The 16,775-nt window shown below is 36.3% G+C and overlaps 1 long non-coding RNA gene across 1 annotated transcript; it reads right to left on the bottom strand.

Moving 5' to 3' along the window:
- Positions 1-10,527: 10,527 nt before the first annotated feature.
- Positions 10,528-12,744, bottom strand: LOC145129770 (uncharacterized). The gene is made up of 3 exons (XR_013717655.1): positions 12,610-12,744; positions 10,996-11,058; positions 10,528-10,640 (listed from the first exon to the last, which is right to left on the bottom strand). It is a non-coding gene; the product is annotated as an uncharacterized LOC145129770 (long non-coding RNA).
- Positions 12,745-16,775: the final 4,031 nt, after the last annotated feature.

The raw sequence follows: 16,775 nt of genomic DNA, 5'->3' as shown, positions 1-16,775 counted from the left end.
GTCAAATGACTCCAAGACTCCATCCTTTTGGAGTTGGCCTATGTGTTTCTTGCTTACATGTCCAAGACGACAATGCCATAAGGATGCTTTATCTAAGCTAGTGGAAGAGTTAATACACAATACATTATTTCCTAGATTATCTACAACAGATACAGTTTCATACACGCCATCACAAGGTAATGCTTTAAAATAAAGAACATTATTAAAGAAAGCATCAACACTACCATTATTATTATCAAAATAAAAGGTAAAACCTTGTTTATACAATGCATGAAAGGAAATAACATTTCTTGCCATTTCTGGCGAATAATAACATTTATTCAAATCTAATGTAAACCCACTATTTAGCACTAAGGAATAAACTCCTATCTTGGTGACAAGTGAAGCTTTCCTGTTTCCCATGATCAAGTTTATCTTTCCCTGCTCCACATTCTCACTTCTTTTTAGTCCCTACAAATCACAACATATGTGAATACCACAACCTGTATCAAGGACCCAAGACTTAGAATGAGGTGAGTTATTAGACAATATAGTGTATATACCTGCATGGTTGGGTTTTACTTTCCCATCCTTCAAATCTTGCTGGTACTTTGGGCAGTTTCGCTTCTAGTGCGACTTTTCATGGCAATAGAAGCATTCAGCCTCATTAGGGTTAGCAGAAGGAGTGACAAAACCTTTCTTGGTTTTGCTTGAAGAGGAGCCTTCAAGGGTCTTACCCTTGGTACCCTTAGAAGGGTTCTTTCTCTTCTTCCCTTTGCCATGCCCGATTGCCAAGACATTGGCCGCAGTTGGAGTAGGAGTAGGAGTAGTAACAACCGACTTACCATTTAGACCGCTTTCGGCGGTCTTCAAGAGTCCTTGAAGTTTTCTGAGGGTGACTTCTTCCTTGTTCATGTGATATGTCATGCGGAATTGAGCATAACACGATGGCAAGGAGTGCAAAATGATGTCTATTGCTAACTCCTCAGGGAAGTTCACATTCAGCTTCAGTAAACGGTCCACATACCTTTGCATTTTCTGCATGTGGCCCATGATGGGTTCACCATCCTTCATTCGGGTTGTTATCATGGAGGAGATTATTTCATATCGCTCTTGACGAGCACTTTGATGGTAGCGGTCCATCAAGTCCTGGTGCATCTCAAAAGGATAATAGTCCTCATAGGACTTTTGGAGCTCGGCTGTCATGGTGGCCATCATGATGCATGCCACTTTTGTAGCATCTCTTTCATGTACCTCATATTCAACAAGCTCTTCAGGAGTAGCAGTTGGCTCGGGTACCTTCAGCTCCTTGTCGAGAACATATTCTTTGTTCTCATACCGAGTGACCATCCTGATGTTTCTGATCCAATCTGTAAAGTTGGACCCATCAAAGATGACTCTCCCACAAAGATTCATGAGAGAGAAGGAGCTAGTAGGGTTTGAGCCAGAAGCATTGTTATTGGAAGACATCTGAAAAGAAGAGGGAATAGATTAGATTAGATATAGAGATAGTCCTTAACAAAACACCCAAATGTAATATTAAGGCTAGGACCCAACACAATATTTTATAACTTAGAAGAGGGATGTCGTAATCTAAGCTATAAGATATTTGAAGGTAGGTGAATGACGATTCACCAATTTCCACCATGAAAAACGAAATATTTAATTAGGTTTTAATTGGTTTAGAAACTCCTAGATTCTTTGAGATTCATTGAACTTTCTTCAATGGCATGTTTCAATCTCGAGTGTGCCCTTCAAGTTTTGTGACTGGGATGCCGAGGATCACAAAACAAGGTGTGAAGTAACCATGCAAATTACTTGGTACCCTTAATGTATTACCCCTCAATCGATGTGTCGGTTAACCACACACGCTCCATCGATACTATGATAAACATTAAGTCACCCTTTACCTACCTTGTTAAGTTCAAGTTAGTGTGCCGGTTAACCACACACGCTCCACTAACGACTTAAACAAAGTGTAAAGTGTAATTTCATGGATTAGCACCTTATTCACATTTTCCTAAAATAACTAAGATTAGGAATTCAATAAAGTTTAGTTACTTTAGTATTATCATTATACTTTTAATGAGAATTTATAAGTCCTTGTCCTACCCGTTCGGCTAACGACCCTCCACCGATCAAGGAAGCGGTGGGTGAGAGTGGACACCCATTAAGTTGCCATTTTATAGGCAACAACCTTATACCCCCCTTATAGACCGGCTTCGTGAATGAGGCGTACTAGCGGTAAGACGACTTGATCTTATACATATATAAATATTATTAAACGTATAATATTATAAAGTATAAGGGTTGAATTTTAACTTTTAAAATTCTAGGGGTTGGATCTAAAGTTTTTAATATGACTTTACATGTTCCAAAACTTGAGGGCAAGTTTTATAAACTTTCAAAACTTTTCATTTCTCATAACTTATGAGTTAATGGTTATTAAAAATGAAGACTCTTCATTTTTTGTAACCTATGTGTTCTTTTAATGGTTATTTATAAATGTGACTTTTGGTTATCCATAACTTAAGAACTAGTTATGGACTCCATTAAAACACATAAAGATCAAGAATTAATCTAATCAATTATTAGCACATAATTTCTATGATCTTCTAAACTCATATGTTTATGAATGTTCATATCAAAAATTTCAAGAATCGTAAGTACATATACAAAACTTGAAATTTTGATACGAGCTTTTGAACAAAACTTCGATTTTCAAGTTTTTTTTTTTTTTTTGCATCAAGTATCAAATAAACAAACCAGGCTCTGATACCACTGATGGGTTTTCAGCATTCTAACACTCCTATGGTGTACATGCAACCCTAGAAACTTTGGATCTATGTTTGACTAAGATACATGCAAATAATTATTTTTCCAAGGTTCTTATCCTAACTAGCATGACATGGGGTACTTGAATCAAATAAAACTAGTAGAATTATTTACCTTGTAGTAGTTGTTGATTGCTTGGAGTTTGAGAGCCTAGCACCAATAATGTGGATGCCTCAAATGGAAGTCACAAATCACCACAAACTTGGAAACATGAGAGAATAGTCACAAACTTCTTGAAATCGGCCCTCTTAGTTTACACACTTCAACTCGTGCAATTTCAAGAACCAAAGCCTCCTTTATATAGTGTGGTGGATTAGGGTTACATCCATGTAAACCCTAATACCCATGTCTTTTCATTTCCATGAGATCCATGGGTTAAAGCTCCATGGAGTATCCATGGACTTTCCATGCAAGCCTAGCCCATTCCAAATAAGTATTAGCCCACACTATATAAATACAAGAGCCCATATTTAATTAGTCATACTTTTGATCTCTAAATTAATTCTAAATTAATTATAGATCAACACAAATTAAATAATATGATTTTATATTAATATATTAGAACTTATAATATATTAATAAATCATAACTTATACTATTCTCAAAAGATTATCCGTAAATTGTTCGGGTGAAGTGCAACCCAAATGGACCATGCCGGGTCGGGTCAAGTACATACCAAATATAGTTATGGACTTAGACACTATCTCCAACATTTCATGGCAAAACACTTTCCAAGCCAAGACTTAACATCTCTCAAGGTTGGAACGTTGTTACCAATGAGTAATATGTCATCGACATATAACACCAGAAAAGTTACTATACTCCCACTAGCCTTGATATACACACAAAACTCATCTTCACTTCTAGAGAAACCAAACTCTTTGACTTTCTCATGGAAGCAAAGATTCCAGCTGCGAGATGCTTGTTTCAATCCATAAATGGATTTCTCAAGCTTGCACACTCTATTGGGAAACTTTGCATCAACAAAACCCTCTGGCTGATTCATGTAAACATCCTCAACCAACTTCCCGTTAAGGAAAGCAGTCTTGACATCCATCTGCCAGATTTCATAGTCATGAAAGGCAGCTATGGCGAGCAATATCCTAATAGACTTAATCTTAGCTACTGGCGAGAAGGTCTCATCATAGTCAACCCCTGGGGTTTGAGTGAAACCTTTTGCAACCAGTCGAGCCTTGAATGTGTGCACATTTCCATCCATGTCTGTCTTCTTCTTGAAGATCCATTTGCACCCAACTGTCTTACGACCTGGTGCACTATCAACCAAATTCCAAACTTGGTTGTCATACATGGACTTAATCTCGCTGTCCATTGCCTCTTTCCACTTGGAAGCCTCTGGGCCTGCCATTGCTTTCTTGTAAGTAACTGGTTCATCTAAATTTACCAGTGTCCTATCACTAATGAATGTGTCACCATCTGAAGTAATATGAAAACCATACAACTCAGGTGGCACACTCACCCTAGTGGATCTTCGAAGAGGTAATGAGTTATCAACTGGTTCAACAGGAACTGTTTCCTCTGGTTGAGTGCTAGTGTCATCTAAGGTTCCTTCATTGGCTAACTCTTGAATTTCTTCAAGTTCAATGGTGCTCCCACTGTCCTCTTTGAATATGAGCTCTCTTTCTAGAAAGACTCCTCTTCGTGCTACAAAGACCACGTTTTCACTAGGTTTGTAGAACAAATATCCAAAAGACTGCTTTGGGTAACCAATGAAAACACATTTCTCACTTCTAGCTGCTAGCTTGTCGTGAGTCTCTCGTCTTACGAAAGCTTCACAACCCCAGAATTTAATATGTGCTAACGAGGGAACTTTCCCCGTCCACATTTCGTGAGGTGTTTTGGCAACCTTCTTTGTAGGGACAAGATTGAGGATGTGGGCGGCTGTCTCTAAGGCATACCCCCAGAAATGAATAGGAAGCGAAGCACGACTCATCATAGAACGAACCATGTCCAACAAGGTTCGATTACGCCTCTCAGCTACACCATTTAACTGAGGTGTCCTAGGAGGAGTCAATTGTGAGACTATCCCACATTCTTTCAGATAGTCGTTGAATTCGATACTAAGATACTCCCCGCCTCTATCGGATCTAAGTATCTTTATCTTCCTGCCCAATTGATTTTCGACCTCATGCTTAAACTCTTTGAACTTTTCAAAGGTTTCTGACTTATGTTTGATTAAGTAGATATAGCCATATCTGCTATAATCATCAGTGAAAGTCACATAGAATCGATTAGCATCCCTTGTAGTTGATCAGAAGGGCCCACACACATCTCTGTGTATGAGATCCAACAGACCTTCACCTCTTTCACAAGACCCTGTGAATGGTGATTTTGTCATCTTTCCCAAAAGACAAGATTCACACATATCATCTGATTTCAGGTCAAATGATTCCAACACTCCATTTTTTTGGAGTTGGGATATGCGTTTCTTGTTGATGTGTCCAAGACGACAATGCCACAAGCATGCTTTGTCTACACTATTAGACAAGTCAATATTAAATACACTATTTTCTAAGCTATCAACACAAGTCACTGTTTCATACACACCATCACAAGGCAAAGCTTCAAACACAAAAACACCATTCTTATAAACAGAAATTGAACCATTCAAATCATTAAAAGAATATTTAAAACCTTATCTGAACAATGCATGAAATGAAATAATGTTTCTCGTCATCTCAGACGAATAGCAACAATTTATCAAATCTAATCTAACATCATTACTAAGCAAAAGTTGATAAACTCCGATCTTGGTCACTGGTGAAGACTTTCTGTTTCCCATGATCAAGTTTATCCTTCCTCGCTCTATCTCCTCACTTTCCTTTAGCCGCTGCAAATCAGAACAGATGTGAAAACCACATCATGTATCAAGGACCCATGAACGAGAAGATAATGAGTTATTAGAAGAAATAGTGTAAATACCTGCCGAAGATGGCTTTAATTTTCCATCTTTGTTGTCTTGCAGATATTGTGGGCAGGATCTCTTCCAATGCCCCTTTTGATTGCAATAAAAGTAAACGGCCTCCTTTGGATCAGAAACATGGGGAGTGGTAGCGTTGGGGTTAGCCTTTGGGCCATTACTAGATGACCCAGCTTGAGCCTTGCTCTTCCAGTTTTGCTTAGGAGGACCTTTCCTCTTTTTCCCCTTTCCCTGTCCAATGGCCAAGACAGGGGCACTTGTAGGAGTGGAGGCTATAATTTTACCCTTCATACCTGCTTCAGTTGTCTGCAACAAGTTGTGCAATTGGGCCAGAGTCTGCTCAGTGTTGTTCAAATGGTAAGTTAGAATAAACTGACCATAACAATCAGGTAGTGAGTTCAAGACCATGTCAATGGCCACTTCCTCATCAAAGTGAATGTTGAGCTTGACCAAACGCTCTATGTAGCGTTGCATTCTTTGCACATGAGACACAACCGACTCCCCTTCTTTCATCTTGCAAGCCATGAGTGACTTGACTACTTCAAACTTTTCTTGACGAGCTCGCTTATGGTACTTTTCCATAAGGTCCTTGTTCATCTCAAAAGGCCAGTAGTCCTCATAGTACCTCTGCAGTTCTGGGGACATGGTTGCCACCATGATGCATGCCACTTTGGTAGCATCATCGTAATGTTTCTTGTAGGCAGCATATTCTTCAGGAGTAGCTTTTGACTCATCAAGTTCTTTGAGCTCCTTTTCAAGGACATATTCTTTGTCCTCAAATCGAAGCGCCATCTTGATGTTTCGCATCCAATCGTTATAGTTAGAGCCATCCATAACGACTTTGGAGCAAATGTTGAGCAAAGAGAAGTTGTGGTTGGAGGAGGATGAAGCAGAAGTGTTTCCAGGAGTAGACATCTGAGAAGAAAGAAAGTTTTAGTTAGATTTCAAGACACCTTAATATAATAACCCAAAGATATAATATCAAGGTTAGGATCCAACTATGAAGATTCACAACTTAGAAATGGGATGCCGAGATCCAAGTGTAAATTTCATAAAGGTAGGTGAATGACGATTCACCAATTCCACCATTAGACGAAATAAACGAAGTGAAATTCCTAATTCTTTTGAGATACATTGAAACTATTCAATGGCATGTTTTAATCTCAGATTATGCTCTTCTATTTGTGACTGGGATGCCGAGGATCACAAACAAGATGTGAATAACCATGCAAATGTGCTTGGTAACCTCATTGTCTTTATCATTAACTATTGATGTGCTGGTAAACCACACACACTCCATCAAAATGACAATTATGAGATACCCATTACTACTCTTTATTAGTGCCTTTTAGTGTGTTGGTTAACCACACACGCTCCACTAACGACCAATAAAGCATAATGTGCAATTCCATGGATTAGCATACTTTTCACATTTTTCCTAAAGTAACTAGAGTTGGGATTTTGTAAAAATAATGTTCTAGTACTTTCTTTAATAACATTATACTTTTAATGAGAAGTAGTTGTCCTATCAAATTCGTTCTGCTAACGACCCTCCACTAATCAAGGAAGCGGTGGGTGAGAGTGGACACCCATTCAACTACCATTTTATAGGCAGTTTCTTTATACCCCCCTTATAAACTAGCTTCGTGAATGAGGCATACTAGCGATTTGACTGACCATATTCTTATACATATATAATATTAAACTTTTAATTATAATACATATATAAGATGTGTTTTAAACCTTTTAAAACTTTAAGGTTTATATAAATTTCGAAAATTAAACTATTAATTTAAATTTAAAATAAACCAAATTACTAGATTTAATATTTATCTATTAATTAACTATTAATCAATTTATTAAATCTTGTGACGATTATTAAATTAAACAATTAATTTAATCCTAATCCATATCCCTTCTAGATTTCGAAAATATGGGGATAGGATAATTTCCTTATTTTTCTCAATTATCCAATAAGGCAACTATTATCCAAAACAAGGAAACCCTAAAAGGTATAGCATATTTCGAAATTTTAAGGGAGGAGGCTAGGGTTTTTTCAAAACCCTAACCCTAATTTCGATTAGGGTTCTTGGAGGCTAGGGTTTTCAAAAACCCTTTGAACCAAAACCCTAAAATCGAAAATTTGGCCTTTAGGGTTTAATGGCTATAAACCCTAATTTGCAATTCAACTATTATAGCAATTCAATTTAAAACAAACAATGGCTCTGATACCACTGATGGGTTTTGAGTAAGACAAATAAACTAGAAAAACAATTCCTAAGATCACATGCAACCTACTTTGGATCTATGTTTTAACTATTGAACATATAACTTTGAATTGCAAAACAAGAACCCTAGAGGAGAGAGGCTAATTTCGAAATTAACAAACTAGGGTTTAAGAGTTACATACCTTTCAATTGTTATAGCAAACAATTGACAATCCTCTTGATCTTGATCTTGATCTTCTTGGAAGCTTAGTACCACAAATGTAATGCCTCTAATGGAATCACACCCAAGAACTAGCAAGAAGGAAACTAGAAGGAGAGAGAGAGAGAGAGAGAGAGTATGCAATTTTCGGCCTAGGGTTTCTTCCAAGGTAGGAGTGGCCGAAATTGTGAGCTAGGAGGCTCCTTATATAGCTGAGGGATCTAGGGTTTAGGGAAAACCCTAATGCTCCTTTGCTTAGGGCCTAAGCAAACCCAAGGGCCTTATCCTAAACCCCTTGGACGAAATCCTTAGGGTTTCCCCTATAAATTTCGTCCACCTCCTTCCAAGGAGGTTCTGGAGCCTTCCACTCAACTATTAAATAATTGCAAACTAGTCCCTGCACTTTATAATTAATACTTTTAACCCCAAAATTAATTCTGATTAATTTCTGGCTAACTATTAATTAAACATAATGATTTCTAATTAATATATTAATCCATTAACATATTAATAAATCATTTATATTAATTTATTAATCTTATAAATTAATATCTCTCCTTTCATAATTTCCTTGTCCAGTTGCTAGGTTGAGGGCAACCCAAAAGGACTGTGTTGCTATCAATTCAATTACATACCAATTATAGTTATGGGCTTAGACACCTAATCCAACAATCATATCCTTAAAACTCCCCGAACCAAACTCAAAATTTATAAAGGACTGAGCTAACAAACTACGATTATGCCCTTGGGCTCCGAAACGCCATCGAACACTCGGATCACTTAGACTTTAACACCCTCATCCAAAAGGGACAAATCCTTTCTTCCCCAAGATCCCAATCCTTATGATAAATGATGATCGGGCCGCATCCCCGAATAATGAAGCGATTCGAAACCGGGTGTTACACAACTCTTGTCCATGCGATGGCAAGTTTGCTCGCAACTTGTCTTCGAGGTTTTTTAGTGCCAAAAATTCATCTGGGAGTAAAAACTCAAAACATGTGGTCGCAACCTATGTACAAGCGATCGCAACTTCCCTCTATGCGATCGCAACTTTGCCAAAAAAAAAAGCCCAGAAAAGCATCCTACTTTATTAAAAAGGCTCGTGACGTTTTTTCTTGAAAACCTGTGATCGCAGCCTCAATACATGCGATCGCATGTTTGCATATTCTTGTTCTGGAAGCTTCCACCTTGAGTATAAATACAACCCTCATAATCAGTTTTAAGGGTTGGACGATTCCAGACGAAGAAAACCACTTCAGAAGGCGATTTTTGAATTCTTTCAGCGACTTTTGGAGATCTGAAGACTGTGAATCATCTCATGCATTTAGTTTAGAAGATTTATTAGTAAATGTTTCTTTTATCTAACTTGATTTCGTTTTTGGCCATGTCTGGCTAAACTCTAGTTTTCAGTTCTGCATTAGACTAGTGTTTTTCATGTGATTAGTTTTCAGATCTGATTTTCGTTTTGTATTTCTATCTAGACTTTTCAGTTTCGAGCTTAATGAATGCTTGGTTTTAAATTCTTATTAGTCTAATCACCACTACAAGAAAAAGTCGAAATAACTACGGAAAAATTCCATAGCTAAAACATGATATTCCGTAGTTAAAATCGATTAGCGACGGAATTTGCTACGGATCCGTTCTGTAGGCAAATTCTTCGTTAGTAAAGGTTCGTTACGGAATCCGTAGCACCTTCGCAACGGAATTTACAACAGACTTATTTCGTAGAAAACCTGCTATGGAATACATCCGTAGCAACATCGTAGCAAATTAACTACAATTTATTTCCGTAGCAAGTCCGTAGTGAATTAACTACGCCCCGATCCGTAGTAAATCTGTCGCAAATTAACTACAAACTAAATTCGTAGCTAGTTTCTGTAGCAAATCCACTATGGGTAATGGCGTAGCTAGTACTCCGTAGTAAATTTACTATGACCTAATTCTGTAGCAAATACTCCGTAGTAAATTCACTACAATCTACTTCCGTAGCAAATGTCTTGTAGAAAATTTACCAATACACTTGTGTTACAAATGTTTCATAGTAAATTTACCACGGTCTACTTCCGTTGCAAAAAATATATGACGAAATAGATTACATAGCAAAATCCAAAACAATTCAACTTGTGAAAATATCCGTAGAAACTTCATAAAAATAATAATAGCAAAAATTGATGATATGATTAATTCTGTAGCAAAATACATACATGTAACGACCCAATTTTTTTTATATTTAAAATATAATATTAAATCCTCATAAAATAAAATCAGTCGTTACCCTTTGAAAACTACAATTAAGGTTATCAAAAACGTCCAACCATACTTATAAAATATTATTTGAAAGAAAACATTAACGGAAGCAAAAACATCCCAACTTTAAATACATAACATTTTTTTATAAGTATTCGAGAGAATGTCGTCTGCAGTCACACCGGTCTCCTTTCTTTATTAAAACTTGACGATCCTGAAAAATGTTATATAACAACGGGTAAGCATAACGCTTAGTGAGCATACACATTACTCTACCATTATATAAGTCACTTACTTACACATAACACACATAGAACATTTCACATAAATCATAACATAAACATAAACATTCCTAACACATACTGTTGGTACCAACCATAACCTTGTTCCCCCTTCCGGGAACTACCCCCTTACCCCTAATTAGGGAATAAGAGATAAGAGTGCAGTTTGCCTCACTAGAGGACAAACCACATTCTGCCTTACCTTGTTCACTCTACCGGATTAGGGTATCCGTGAACAAAACATAAAACAAGTCATGCCGACATAATAGGAGAGTTAGTGTAACTCACCTCTCTTGGTAACTTGAAATACTCTAGTTGCAATAGCCACGTAAACTTCCTTCTTTTGAACACCTACACAACAATTATAACACTTATTTAACTTGTGCTTCATAACTATACTTTAAAATACTTTCCTTTGCATTACTTTAACTTTTCTTTGGTTTTAGTGTTCGGTTTGGGACCTGAATTTGTAACTTTAAATCCATAGTTAGGTTCTGATAAAATTGTGTTCGTATATTTCCCTCTTTTAGCTTTTTAGGAATATAAGGATCTTGACCTAACGATTTTTGGTTGATTTTATACAAATTTTACAAGTTAACCATCTTGAGCTGTTCCTTTCTGGACTCACATTCAAACTCAGTAACTTTTAGTCTAGGAGGGTTAGGAATTAAATCATATGAAAAATTCATAGTTAACAAGACATTATTCTCTAACCATAACCTCTGACTTTTAATGAATCGGAGTTTTGAAGAATTAATTATGCACATCACAAGTTGATGTATAATTTCTGCAGCCTTCCATACCACTCGGTATTATTTTAATAAATTGTAAAACTATAATAAGAATTAAATCAAGCGCTTTTTATGGAGGAAACTAGACATCTATATCTAACTACATGCTTTAGAATTTTAGCATTTGAAGTTATGAGGAATTTATTATGATTTTTAGAAGACAGAACATGTAATATGTGACAACATAGACCCTTCTGAGAAAATTGGCCATTTTACCCATCAAGGGTTTGGAATTTGGAAATGTGATTTAAAGTTTGAACAAACTAGACATAACAAGATTTCAAGAAAAGTAAGTCTCATGATTTTTAGATGTTTGGATTGCCTTGAACGGATTTTAGAAGTTGAAGGGCAGAATTGGAAAAACATGTCATTTTAGCTTTTCACTCACTTTTGGTGTTTTATTAAGGACTTAATGGTTAAGCTTTAACCTTAGAACTTTAGACATCATAATTGATTACATATTGGTTTAACAAGATGTATTGACGAAGTTTTCCGAAAGGACTTAATGCTTGGCCTAATAAGGTCTCAAAGTTATAGATTTTCAATAATATATCATTTTCTTCTAATATTAGGGTTAAGTTAATAACTTAACCCATTAAGCTCTTAAAATACCACATGGCTTGAAATCCAAGTCCTTCACAGATTTATCATTAAATGGTGGTCTAATGGTGGAGTTGTGGTGGTTAATGGTGGTCAACCACCACAAACAAAAATAGAATGTTATAAAGGGCATCAAAGGGGACAATTCTTGAATGCATGGCATATGGCCTTAAAAATCATTTACAACAGAGGGAAAACCCACAGCCACCTATCCATGGTGGCCTGTGGTGGCAGGTCGGGCCACTCACCGGCAGCAGGAGGTGACCGGTGATGGTCTTAGGGTGGTGACGAAATAAATATTATACATTATACACACACACGAGGGACTAGAAAAAGAATTGCTTATGGGCTTCCACATCAAAACACACACGTACACACCTATCCACAGCCACCGTTCGGTAATTGATGGTGGCAGAAATCCCGCCAGCAGCCTAGGCTGTCGGCCATGGGTAAGGTTTCTCGATAGAAAGAGGAAAAAGAAGAGAAGAAGAAAGGTGTAAGATCTCGATACCTACTGAAACGAGATGCTCTCCCGTGGTTATTCTCTAATCCTCCTTCCACCAATGACGACTCCGACTCCGGCAGCCAACCGGCGACGTAACTCTCTCGCGATCTTCTTCTTTTGGCGCCGCAAGCGGAACGAGTACTGAATTTCGAGTGCTTAGGGTTTGATGGGGGAAATACGATCGAAGGGAGTTATTCGGCCCCAAGAAACGAACCCAAAAAAAATATGTTGATCCCATGGAGGCTTACACAAAATTTCCATTTACAGCCTTTACATAACCCATAATGACACTTTCTACCATAGGAACAATTTTCTTCACATATGGAGTTTTAAGATTGTCATTTTCAGCCCTTGCTATAAGAATTTCTAACATAATCATGCTATTGTTATTTGCTTTGATTTTCATTTTATTTTATTATTTTATTTTCTTTATTTATTATTTAGCCACTTCCAATTTATCAAATGTCTTTTCTTTGAGTATTCATCGATATAATTCTTTAGAATATAATTCCCTAATCATTTGATTATTCTTATAAATTAACAAAATCATTTTTTTTGAAATTACTAATGAGGAATAGGGCGCTACAATACAAAAGTGAAAAAAAAATCCCAAAGCATATTTATAATAAAATCAACATTATGAAAGTGCAATAAACAAAAAAATTACATAAATTCTTAATAAAAAATAGTTTATCATGGAATTAAATTTTACTTTGTCCAAAACACCAATAAAACTAATCTAATAATCAAACTCAACTAGAAATCAAAAACATGCAATAAAAAACAGTGTCAATGATTATTTGTGTTTCTCATATCACTGACCATGTTTCTCATGTCATTCAACTTCGTCCTTTGTTGCTCTATGGTTTCCTCTAGTTTCTGAATTTTTGTCTCAAGATGATGTTTTTCAGAAGTTATCTCAGGTGAAATGCATGTTTGATAAGAGTTTTCAGGAAAAATGGACTTGCCATATGATCCAAGCCCATAAATTCTTTTCTTACGGTCATGTCCTCCGACAGCTTTATAAAACAGTTCACTTTCATCAACTTCCTCTAGTTTCTGAATTTTTGAACTTACAAAAAAACCTTGTGGTTGTAAATAAAGGCCTTAACGATTCTGGTCCTTTTCTTACTTTTTTTGTTGATAGGTAAAGAAGATGACCGATGTTGACCAAATCTAAGTCTGAAATAAAATTGAAGTAATACAAATTATATAAAAATAATTCTTTGATGTTCAAGTTAAAGGATACTTAGTCATTTCAATTTTTTTCACTTTTCGTTGACTCGGTGACTCAAGTATTTTCTAAAAGGTAGATTTTCTATTATGGGTGAGCAAACCCGAGACCGAAAAACCCGAAACTGAAGCAAAACCGACGAAGCCGAGACCGAAAAACCCAAAACTGAAGCAAAAACGATGGTTAGGGTTTGCTATTTTTAAAAACTGAAAAATCGGGTTCGGTTTCGGGTTTTACCCAAAAACCGACCCATCCAACCCGGGAAACCGACCCACACTTAAAAACGAAATACCGCCCCAAGAAACCGACCGATCCAACCTGAGAAACCACCAATAGTTGATTGTGTTATGGTTGTAATAGACTATTTCGAGCTTTGGTTGTAAATTGTAATAGACTATTTGTTGTAAGACTCATGTTTTTTGAAGTATTTGACTTCAATATGGTGTTTTTTGAAGTATTTAACTTGTTGCTTCATTTATGGAAAATGGATTGGAACCCAGAACCGATGGGTTTAAACCCAGAACCTGTGATCAGTGTATGGGTTGAAACCGTCCAAACCGACCTCAGAACCCGAGAAACCGAACCGACCAGAAACCGATCCTATTAAGTTCTAAAAACCAGAAAGCGGTTGGGATAGGTTTGGGACCAAAACCGACCCATGCACAACCCTATTTTCTATTAAGAGGTTTGGTCGAGGTCCAATGCGCATCGAAAAGCACCACAATCGATCGAACAAACGGGATGTGACCACCCCCCTACAAACTATTTCTAAGATTTTGGCGGTTCTTGCTTACCTCAAATGAAACATGGTTGCTACTAAAGTCTGGACTCACAATTTAAGAAAGGCTTCAATCTTAAATATTAGAGATGGAAATCAGTTTCGGTTTATGGATTTTTTGGTTTCCTTGAATCGGTTTCCTCGGTGTAAGTCGTGAATTCTTGAGGATTATGAGTCGTAAATACTGAATACTAAAAACCATAAAACGGTCTAAGGTCTAAAATGTATTTTACTTTACATTGTTTAATTAATGTATAAAATATAAAAATATTTTTTAATTAAGTAATTAGTAAATGCAATTCGAAATTTCGGTTTTAAGGGTTTAAACTTTACTTGAGAAACCTCCAAACACTTAAAATTGCATACTGGAAACTTCTATTGTATAATATTTATGGTTTTTATATTATAGTATAATAGCTACGACCTATGATCTTGTAGCAAATTCTATAGCGACATAGCTACAGATTTTGACTCCGTAACAAATGTCGTAGCAAACTAGCTATAGACTTAGATGCGGTAGCAAATTTTGTAGCAAAATAGCTACAGATTTTGATTTCGTAACAATTTCTATAGCAAAGTAACTACAAACTTTAATCTGTAGCAACAGTTGTAGCAAAATACCTACGCCTTATAATTTTGTAGCAAATTTCGTAGCATGATAACTACGGACTCCGATTGCATAGCAAAATTCTGTAGTTATTCAAATATTAGCTATAGAATGCAATTATGTAGCTAATTCCGTAGCAAATATACCTACGTCTAATTAGTTTGTAGTATATTCCATAGTAGAATAGCTACGGTTTTTAATTCTGTAGCAAAATTCCGTAGTTATTCAAATATTACCTACGCAATGTAATTCTGTAGCAAGTTCCATAGCAAAATAGCTACGACAAGCCATTCCGTAGCATAATCCATAGCAGAATAACTACGGATTTTACTTTCATAGCAAATTTCCGTAGTTATTTCAACTTTTTCTTGTAGTGCACCTAGCTAGGCTTTTATCATTCCAGTTAATCAGTTAATAGAATCCGTAATTGTTCTTGTCAACTGGTAAAAGTAACAAGTAATAAATCGGTTCCGTGTTTGGGATTTGACTTTATTATAAACTGAAAAATCATATATTTACGCTTCCGAACTTGTGAGAAGTATTGGATATTGCTGGGAATTTTACAAAGAACTTAATGCAATTTTTTTGATTTAATTAAGAGCTTATTTAATTGAACAGTAAAAAGTTAGGGTTAATTCAAAGAGCTTGTTTTGATTAACTAATTTAGGTAAAGAGATTATACTAGAGTTTGTTAGTTTTTATTAGTACCAGCTTAGATAGAACGTATCTCAAATAATCAGATCTAGGCTAGTTGCATGATTAGGAAAAGCCGCAGCAGAACTGAAATCGTTTTTATTATTTCGTTTAATTTAATATCACTGCAATTTTAGTTTTTTAGTTGATTCAAAATCCTCCTTTTATATTTTATGTTTCTTGACTAGAATGTGCGTGATAAAAAAAAGCATTGACTTTTAGGTTGTGTCCCAGAGGATTCGACCCTGCTTCCCCGTGTTATATTTTTAGTGCAACCAGCAGTGATAAATTTATTTGCTTAATTCGCACGTGACAGCGTGTTAACAATGTTTCTTGACAGAAAATGGAGAAGGGAGGAGGATACCAGTGGCGACGATTTTTCAGGGGGTGATTGTGGCTAGTTGCGTGAGGTGGTCGAAGAATGGGCGGAGGGCTGCTGCTCTCTTCCGGCAGTCGGTTGCCACCTCCGGCGGTGGCTCAACGAGAGAGAAAGAACGAGATGTAGAGGGAAAGACTAGAGAGGTAAGGGTTTTCCTTTTGCTTCAATTTGAAGCTTCCACTGCACAAATCAAAAGCCTCCATTGACTTTATGGTGTTTATGTTAGATATTTTAGGAAATAAATAATTATAATTTATTTTGTGATGTAAATCCCGATTTCTCGATTCTCGTGTCATCATACGGTTTCTAAAAAATTTTCGAAAGTGCTTGCTTATTGTTCCGGTCATGGTGATTCCAAAAATGCAGACAGATTTCAATTCTGATATACCTAGCTCCGTGAATTAACATTTAAAGTTTTGCGATTAATTGATTCAAATTCGATAGATTTTACGAATCTGATTTTGATCGAACTTAAAAATAT

Source organism: Lactuca virosa, chromosome 8 (genome assembly GCF_052849685.1).
Source record: "Lactuca virosa cultivar CGN04683 chromosome 8, Lactuca_virosa_CGN04683_v6, whole genome shotgun sequence".
Taxonomy (NCBI): Eukaryota; Viridiplantae; Streptophyta; class Magnoliopsida; order Asterales; family Asteraceae; genus Lactuca; species Lactuca virosa.
The sequence above is the reverse complement of the archived record's forward strand: the minus strand, read 5'-3'. Positions and strand labels throughout refer to the sequence as shown.